General features: G+C 37.8%; 1 long non-coding RNA gene across 1 annotated transcript; it reads left to right on the top strand.

Annotated features, from left to right (window-relative positions):
- Positions 1-6,046: 6,046 nt before the first annotated feature.
- On the top strand, positions 6,047-10,075 carry LOC140016311 (uncharacterized). The gene is made up of 3 exons (XR_011822696.1): positions 6,047-6,373; positions 8,536-8,616; positions 9,795-10,075. It is a non-coding gene; the product is annotated as an uncharacterized lncRNA (long non-coding RNA).
- The last annotated feature ends 362 nt before the right edge of the window (positions 10,076-10,437 follow it).

Raw genomic sequence — 10,437 nt, 5'->3', positions numbered from 1 at the left:
TGATTTGGTTGGTCAAATGAGTTGATTTCCAAAGTTAGCAAAACTGGAAAATGAATCCCGTATTGCCCAGGCAGTCATTTTGTAACGGCCATAACTCTTTGCTCCAATGTCGCAATCAAGTGCCGTTTGTGGCATTGGAAACTAGACATTCCCAGATTTCCATTGGTACCAAATGCACGTTCTGGTTCCACTCGAGTGAGCCACACCATTCGATTGAAAATCACTGTCCTGTTTCGTTCCTCTCCAGGAGACAGGACAGGACTTGTATCTTGATGCTCAAAAACGAGCTGTTTGTGGATAGAATTTCAAAATGGTTTCTTCTGATAAAATTCAGCTTTATGAGAGAGCTTTCCAACGCTATCAACCACGCTCAATTCCAAGTTGAATTGAGTGAGTTGTGGCCATATTTCGAAACTGATGCAGTGAGTAAAAATCCTCTTTTGACTAGTTGAATGGCCTAGCTTGATTTGGGACTTGTTGTTTTGGAAACTTTGATGTCCAACATCTACCAAACTTTATATTAGATGTTCCTTGGACTTTGTTTTACAAATAAACCAGATTTGGGTTGGTTGCTTTGGACAAAATGTTTAAAAAGGAAAGAAGAGCTAGAAGACAGTTTTACCTTGGGAAATTTCCTGAACTTTGATGGTTTAGTTAACTACCTTCCCGTGTGAATTTTCAAATGAAATTTGATAGAAGAGTAATCCTCATATGGAGGTTTAATTGAACAAAATTTGGTAATATTCTAAGACCATTTTGATATGCAAATGATGTCACAAAATTCGCTCATCGAATCTGGAAAACTTTTGTTTTCTCTTAGCCAATTGGCCAAATCTGATTTGGGGAGTTTTATTTCGAAAATTTGGATGTCAATGGTCTTTAAATTGCTCAGTGGATGTTTATGAACTCTTGGTTTCAATAATGGAGAGATTTGAAACTGATTTCATGGTACAAAAAGTTTGTAAACAAAAGAAAAGTAAGAAGGTAGTTTAGCCTTGAAACTCTTCATAAACTTTGGTTGTTTTAATGACTACCTTACCGTGAGAGTTTTTGTACGAAACTTGGTAGAAATGTTGTTCACACATGGAAGATTTAGTGTACCAAGTTTGATGTATTTCTAATGCCAACTTGATGACCAAATGATATTTCGAATCTAGTTTTAAACCTGGAAAATAGCCCAACAGTCTTAACTTTTTCAGCAACTTGGAGGTACTATATCTTGGTGCTCGAAACTCCATTTCTCGTTCCGCTTGTTTTGTTATACTCTTGGATTGCAACACTAATTGATTTCCAAATTTCAAAGGTTAGTTCAAAACAAGTGAATTTTGCCGAATTTCTAAAGTTGGCCAAAAACCAACTTAAATCTGTCTTGGTAATTCAAGTTACCAACTTTGAGCCAAAATTTGAGTGCCTTTCACTTACATTCGTGGAAAAGTGTCTTCTAAGAACTTTTAGTACTTTGAAAGAGGATTCCAACAGTACCAAGTTTTCCAATTTTGGACTTGTGGAGAGTGAAATATGATTTTTCAAATATTGCTTGTTAAATCTGGAATTTTCTAACTTAAAGGAAACTAAGGGTTTCAAACCCTCCATTTTCCTTCAATATCATTTGATCGTTTTACATTTGATTTCAAAGATGGAAATCAGATTTGTCTTGTATTTTAAAACCCACTTTTGAACCTCGAGTTACACGAACTCTTAGACTCGTCTCTGCGTTAATTTCTTAGATTGTACTAGTGTACAATTTTCCTCGATAATTAGAATGATTTTGAGTGGTAGTTGATTATTGTTTGCTCAGGCACTCGAGGGAATCTCCCAGAGGAACTCGGAGCGGACACCTAAGACGCTTGTTTAAGAACTACTTGCTTGTTTTGACTAGGTGAGTGTTCCATATAGGAATACGTAATTGGAATAAGTCTATGACATGCTTAACCCATGGTCATTAAGTATTTACCACACTCATGCACATTTGAATAATGTATACTTGAATTACTCGACATGAAACACCTGAAGTAGGTATATTTGAACTATTTGATATGAAATGCTTAAAGAGCATACTTATGTGATTACTTGAAATACTAGATATGAAATGTTTGGAGAGCATATTTACATGATGTGTTTAAATGATTAATTATGCTATGGAAGCATAAGTCGGTTGGAGTAAATCTCCTCGACTCTTACGTGGTGAAAGTGAAAAAACGGCCAATGGCGGCCTATTGAAATGACATATGTCTACCAATTAACCGTAATTACTACCGTTAACCGTTTACCGTTTACCGTTAACCGTGTTTACTTACCGTTTTCTAATCTATTTGGTTACTTGCTTACTTGGTTATCTGCTTACGTGATCACCAACTTACTTGGTTACTTGACCACCTGATTACTTGAATATCATGAATCACATGTTATATGAAGCTGTCCATCATTATTAGGCGAGTGTGTACTTTACCTCACTCGACCTACTCAAATGATGAATTTTACCTTTTGTCGAATTACTTGGTTACCTGTGCATGTTGTAAGCTCTAAGCTGAACTTGGGCCCTGCCCTTGGTTACTGACCTACTCGAGCCAGGACTGGGCTCGGTCGGGTAGGTTGGAACCCTGGGCCACCGTTTCGGTATACTCGAGTATTACCACTGGAGGGATAAGGCGATGGCCAGACCGTACCGTGGGGATCAGAAGTCATAAGGTGCAGATGACCGACAGAGTTCCACTGGAACACCGTATCCTACCGTATATGTTTACCTTGTATCATGATAATTGTTTCATGCTAAAATGTCAACATGAAATCCTGAACTATGCCTGTGATATACTCCATACCTGTTACCTGACTAATGTACTTATATCATGATACCTGTCTCATGATAAATGTCTCATACCATGATAAATGTCTCAAATTACTCGTACAATGATTATCACCTCATGATAACACACCATTGTGTAACATTGAACCATGCATATGATATGCCCAACTTATTTGATTTATTTGAACTGTTAGAGTGTATTGGAACCTCACTGGGCTGTGTAGCTCATCCCACGTTGTGGTTTTCTTTTACAGGGTTCGAGACCAAGGGTGCTCGTGAGTAGTACTAGATTGTTTTCTTTTGAAAACTTTAAGTTATATTATAACGGATGGCTATTGTACCCTTTTCCGTTGGGTTGTATTTAAGCTTGGAAGCTGCATAATTGTAAGTGTGAGATATTTGGAGTACTTTAATTATGTATTGAAGTTACTTAAAGTATTTCGAGCTTTTGAATGATGGATTGTAGTGAGTCCTGGCGAGAGCTGGGCAGGCGTCCCGCGGATACCCTTTGGTTCGCCTTAGGGAGAAGTGGGGGCGTTACAGTTGGTATCAGAGCTTAGGATTCAGATTTTGTAGTGTATCCTAGGCTTAAATGTTTAGGATGCCGGAATGTGGGACTGTTCTGAAAGTTAAATGATTGCTTGTAATGATGAAATTTAGAGCCACTTCACGTGGTCTCTACAAAGGAGCAAGATAGGGCCAAGTGGTGTTTGGTCCTTACTATGTGATTAAGTAAAGACTTAAGTGCCCTTCTAGAAATGTAAGTTGTGAATCATGAATGTTATAGGTTGTAAAACCTTTATCTTGATAATTGGAGGGAATTTGATATGTATGTTGGGTAGGAATCTCGAATGTGGTGATTTACTCTTGGGACCGGCCGGCTCGAGATGTGAATTATCCTATTTTGGATTCTTGAACCCGAGTACTTGGGAGTGGAAAGCAACCATAGGGACTTTATATCTCCATTTGTGGGGAATAAGAATGAATCGATATTTCATGTGAATGGTTACAGGAAACCAATAATTGTTTGGTTAAGATGGTACAATAATTAAGAGTGGAAGATGGAAAATATCGTAACCCAAAAGATCCTTGTGTTGGGATTGAAATCGAGCATGTTAGGGAACGAGAATCGTCTAGTTCCAATTAATCTAGTGAATCTCTACTGGTGATCTTTCATAGTGAGACGATGGGAGTAGAACTTAAGAGTTTGCGCCTTGGAGATGAATGTACTTGTGATAATCACTTGTTTATTTTTGTTATTGACTTTGACTTGGCATGAACTTTACTTGGCCATAATTTGTGTTATGATTTAATGAACTCTAGTTTGTGTTTACTTTCATAGTGATAATGTTATTTGTGAAAGTGTCTTCATCCTCTTTAAATGTTGCTACTGGTATATGAGTGTAGTTCAATTTTAACTAAGTGTGAGGGTTATGCATGTGCGTATAGATTAGTTGTGGACATGGAAACTAGAGGACAACGAAAGGGACGTCAACCTAGACAACCCCGAAATGAAAGAGTAGCTAATGGGTCCGATATCGATCAAAACGTTGAGCTAAGTGCTGGGAGAGGAAATGACCAGATAGGACAAGTTTTAACTCGCATGACGGATATCCTAGAGCTCTTGGTAGCTCAACAAGGTCAAGGTGTTGGACAAGGAAACCAACGTGGAAACCAAGAGATAGGGGAGGATCGAGCTTTAGAGCGGTTTCAGAAATTCTCTCCGCCCAAGTTTGCTGGAGGGCCTGATCCAGAGGTGGCTGAGAATTGGTTAGAAAATATAAGAAATATATTCGATGCCTTGGATTACACAGAGGAGAGACAAGTCACATTTGCTGTATTTCAACTTGAAGGAGCAGCCCGAGCATGGTGGAATGTTATAAGAAATGAGTGGGAAAGAGATCAAACTCCGAGAATTTGGATAAACTTCGTGCGTGAATTTAATGAGAAATTTCTTCCTCCACTTGTCCAAGAAAAGAGAGAAGATGATTTTATAAAGCTTCGTCAAGGAACTTTAAGCGTAGCTGAGTATGAAACCCGCTTTACGAAGTTATCTACATATGCCCCAGAATTGGTGGCTACTGAACGGAAGAGAATAAGACGGTTTATCCAAGGATTAGATTTGGAAATCCAAGATGCCCTTGCCGCAGCACAGGTTGAAACATTTAGTGACGCTCTTGAAAAAGCGCAAAGAGTAGAAAGCACAAAATCTCAACTGAGAGCTTTTCAAAAAAGGAAAAGAGATACATCTGACAGTACACTAGGAAAAAATGGACCACCATCCAAAGTTAGAAAAGAAGTGGATGAAGTAGGACTGTTACTTCCTGCACCACTCATGATAAAGGAACCAAAAGGAACTATGTCACGAGGGACTTCAGTAGGACAAACACGATCAAAGAAAACCTCGCAAGCAAGTCAGGTCACAACACCTCGTCCGACTTGTGGATATTGTGGAAGGACGAATCACACTGAAGAAAACTGTTGGCTAAAGGGACGAAAGTGTATGGGATGTGGGAGTACCAATCATAAAGTTCATGACTGTCCAAGGAGGTATCCACGAGAAACTACTGCTCAACAAGGAAATGGAACTGTTTCTCGACAAGTCAATGGAAGGAGAAACCGACCAATGGCATCTGAAAGAACGCATGACATGAACACCCCACACGGTTCAGAGTTGTCTGAGATTACAGAAGGTATGAATTTCGAGGACGAAATTCTTTTAAGGAGGGGAGGTTGTGAGGACTCGCAAAATTTACTTATTTAATCTCCTATTTCTAGCTTATTTAATTATTTATTTGGTCCTTTACTCCGAATATTATTTTCTAAGCTCTTGAGACCTAATTACATGGAAATATAGTTTCATTATATTTTTAAAATGACTTGTTTCAAAAATTAATTTTCGGAAGCTCGTTTTGTAAAAATAGTGAACACGTCTTTGGAAATCTTGATCGATTGAGAGTACAATAGGTTTGAAATATTGGAGACATGTACAATGGACCTAAATTAGGCATTTTAATGTTTAAATACTCAAGTGATAGTTATTAGTACTATCGTTATAAGAATTTCTCGGAAGTTTCGCGTTATTGCGCTTAAATTGGAGATACGCGTTTTCACACGTGCAATTTAAATTGAGGAACTTTAGACCCTTATTTTGAGACAATTAAGAGTGAATAATATTTATATGAATATAAATGCATTAGAAGTTTAGTACACTAGTGAAACAAACGCGAGAGGAATCGAGCACAAAACGCGCGCGTGCGCGCACTTTTTGCGGTTGACTTTTGTGCACCCAATCCTTAGTCATTAAGCTTCCTTTGGAAGCCTCATTTCAGACCACAATTTCTCTCTCTTGCTCCCTCATCTGGCCGAACAACAAAGCAAGAAAAACAGCTCAAGAGTTCTTCCAATTCCTCCATCAAATCTTCACCAAACCTCTTCCAATTCACTCCAAATTCGAACTACACTTAGCTTAACACTTGAGGAGTATTTTGAGCTGCAAAAGGGAGCTGAAAAGCCACGGTTTTCTGGAGCAAAGAGTGACCAAAATTTCTGATCTAATCATCCAAGAAGGTAGCAAATCATCCAACCCATAGATCTTAGTTTTTGTAAGATTTATTGCACATATAAGGTTATATAATCATGTGGGTAGCCTTGTTTATGGTATAAAATGTGAAAGTGGGCTCTATGAACTCCCACTCTTGGGTTGTTGCTGATTTGATGTTGGATGATGAAATTAATGGTGGTTTAGTGCTTATATTAGTAGATTAATGTTGTATTGTTGGTAGAAAATCAAAGGAGGTGCTTGGAGCAAAAGTGACCGTTTTACCCCTGCCTTGTCCGACCGTTTTCGTGCCAGATTTTGAGATTCTAATGAATTGATTATGTTCTTTATCTATTATTGTAAGTGTGTACAAAATTTCATTGAAAAATAACATGATTTGGTTGGTCAAATGAGTTGATTTCCAAAGTTAGCAAAACTGGAAAATGAATCCCGTATTGCCCAGGCAGTCATTTTGTAACGGCCATAACTCTTTGCTCCAATGTCGCAATCAAGTGCCGTTTGTGGCATTGGAAACTAGACATTCCCAGCTTTCCATTGGTACCAAATGCACGTTCTGGTTCCACTCGAGTGAGCCACACCATTCGATTGAAAATCACTGTCCTGTTTCATTCCTCTCCAGGAGACAGGACAGGACTTGTATCTTGATGCTCAAAAACGAGCTGTTTGTGGATAGAATTTCAAAATGGTTTCTTCTGATAAAATTCAGCTTTATGAGAGAGCTTTCCAACGCTATCAACCACGCTCAATTCCAAGTTGAATTGAGTGAGTTGTGGCCATATTTCGAAACTGATGCAGTGAGTAAAAATCCTCTTTTGACTAGTTGAATGGCCTAGCTTGATTTGGGACTTGTTGTTTTGGAAACTTTGATGTCCAACATCTACCAAACTTTATATTAGATGTTCCTTGGACTTTGTTTTACAAATAAACCAGATTTGGGTTGGTTGCTTTGGACAAAATGTTTAAAAAGGAAAGAAGAGCTAGAAGACAGTTTTACCTTGGGAAATTTCCTGAACTTTGATGGTTTAGTTAACTACCTTCCCGTGTGAATTTTCAAATGAAATTTGATAGAAGAGTAATCCTCATATGGAGGTTTAATTGTACAAAATTTGGTAATATTCTAAGACCATTTTGATATGCAAATGATGTCACAAAATTCGCTCATCGAATCTGGAAAACTTTTGTTTTCTCTTAGCCAATTGGCCAAATCTGATTTGGGGAGTTTTATTTCGAAAATTTGGATGTCAATGGTCTTTAAATTGCTCAGTGGATGTTTATGAACTCTTGGTTTCAATAATGGAGAGATTTGAAACTGATTTCATGGTACAAAAAGTTTGTAAACAAAAGAAAAGTGAGAAGGTAGTTTAGCCTTGAAACTCTTCATAAACTTTGGTTGTTTTAATGACTACCTTACCGTGAGAGTTTTTGTACGAAACTTAGTAGAAATGTTGTTCACACATGGAAGATTTAGTGTACCAAGTTTGATGTATTTCTAATGCCAACTTGATGACCAAATGATATTTCGAATCTAGTTTTAAACCTGGAAAATAGCCCAACAGTCTTAACTTTTTCAGCAACTTGGAGGTACTATATCTTGGTGCTCGAAACTCCATTTCTCATTCCGCTTGTTTTGTTATACTCTTGGATTGCAACACTAATTGATTTCCAAATTTCAAAGGTTAGTTCAAAACAAGTGAATTTTGCCGAATTTCTAAAGTTGGCCAAAAACCAACTTAAATCTGTTTTGGTAATTCAAGTTACCAACTTTGAGCCAAAATTTGAGTGCCTTTCACTTACATTCGTGGAAAAGTGTCTTCTAAGAACTTTTAGTACTTTGAAAGAGGATTCCAACAGTACCAAGTTTTCCAATTTTGGACTTGTGGAGAGTGAAATATGATTTTTCAAATATTGCTTGTTAAATCTGGAATTTTCTAACTTAAAGGAAACTAAGGGTTTCAAACCCTCCATTTTCCTTCAATATCATTTGATCGTTTTACATTTGATTTCAAAGATGGAAATCAGATTTGTCTTGTATTTTAAAACCCACTTTTGAACCTCGAGTTACACGAACTCTTAGACTCGTCTCTGCGTTAATTTCTTAGATTGTACTAGTGTACAATTTTCCTCGATAATTAGAATGATTTTGAGTGGTAGTTGATTATTGTTTGCTCAGGCACTCGAGGGAATCTCCCAGAGGAACTCGGAGCGGACACCTAAGACGCTTGTTTAAGAACTACTCGCTTGTTTTGACTAGGTGAGTGTTCCATATAGGAATACGTAATTGGAATAAGTCTATGACATACTTAACCCATGGTCATTAAGTATTTACCACACTCATGCACATTTGAATAATGTATACTTGAATTACTCGACATGAAACACCTGAAGTAGGTATATTTGAACTATTTGATATGAAATGCTTAAAGAGCATACTTATGTGATTACTTGAAATACTAGATATGAAATGTTTGGAGAGCATATTTACATGATGTGTTTAAATGATTAATTATGCTATGGAAGCATAAGTCGGTTGGAGTAAATCTCCTCGACTCTTACGTGGTGAAAGTGAAAAAACGGCCAATGGCGGCCTATTGAAATGACATATGTCTACCAATTAACCGTAATTACTACCATTAACCGTTTACCGTTTACCGTTAACCGTGTTTACTTACCGTTTTCTAATCTATTTGGTTACTTGCTTACTTGGTTATCTTCTTACGTGATCACCAACTTACTTGGTTACTTGACCACCTGATTACTTGATTATCATGAATCACATGTTATATGAAGCTGTCCATCATTATTAGGCGAGTGTGTACTTTACCTCACTCGACCTACTCAAATGATGAATTTTACCTTTTGTCGAATTACTTGGTTACCTGTGCATGTTGTAAGCTCTAAGCTGAACTTGGGCCCTGCCCTTGGTTACTGACCTACTCGAGCCAGGACTGGGCTCGGTCGGGTAGGTTGGAACCCTGGGCCACCGTTTCGGTATACTCGAGTATTACCACTGGAGGGATAAGGCGATGGCCAGACCGTACCGTGGGGATCAGAAGTCATAAGGTGCAGATGACCGACAGAGTTCCACTGGAACACCGTATCCTACCGTATATGTTTACCTTGTATCATGATAATTGTTTCATGCTAAAATGTCAACATGAAATCCTGAACTATGCCTGTGATATACTCCATACCTGTTACCTGACCAATGTACTTATATCATGATACCTGTCTCATGATAAATGTCTCATACCATGATAAATGTCTCAAATTACTCGTACAATGATTATCACCTCATGATAACACACCATTGTGTAACATTGAACCATGCATATGATATGCCCAACTTACTTGATTTATTTGAACTGTTAGAGTGTATTGGAACCTCACTGGGCTGTGTAGCTCATCCCACGTTGTGGTTTTCTTTTACAGGGTTCGAGACCAAGGGTGCTCGTGAGTAGTACTAGATTGTTTTCTTTTGAAAACTTTAAGTTATATTATAACGGATGGCTATTGTACCCTTTTCCGTTGGGTTGTATTTAAGCTTGGAAGCTGCATAATTGTAAGTGTGAGATATTTGGAGTACTTTAATTATGTATTGAAGTTACTTAAAGTATTTCGAGCTTTTGAATGATGGATTGTAGTGAGTCCTGGCGAGAGTTGGGCAGGCGTCCCGCGGATACCCTTTGGTTCGCCTTAGGGAGAAGTGGGGGCGTTACAGACTTATGCTGCCATAGTATAAATAATCACTTTAACATTTCACTTAATTCACTTAATGAGTCACTTCAAGCAATTCAAGCATTTCATGTCAAGTAATTCAAGTACATTTCACTTAAATGAGAATGAATGCGATAAAATACACTTAGCATTTTCAAAATATTCGATATCAATAGCATTTAACATGTATCACTTATTTCACACACATGACACTCACCAAGTAAATAAAAGAGAAGTGTCACTTAAAGGTTCAAGCGTCCACCGTGGGATCCTCTTGAAGGTCCTCTTGTGTGCCTGAGTAATTAATAATGAACTATTACTCATTATCACTTAAAACCCCTAATTATCGAAGAAGATT

Source organism: Coffea arabica, chromosome 10c (genome assembly GCF_036785885.1).
Source record: "Coffea arabica cultivar ET-39 chromosome 10c, Coffea Arabica ET-39 HiFi, whole genome shotgun sequence".
NCBI classification, from domain to species: domain Eukaryota; kingdom Viridiplantae; phylum Streptophyta; class Magnoliopsida; order Gentianales; family Rubiaceae; genus Coffea; species Coffea arabica.
The sequence above is the reverse complement of the archived record's forward strand: the minus strand, read 5'-3'. Positions and strand labels throughout refer to the sequence as shown.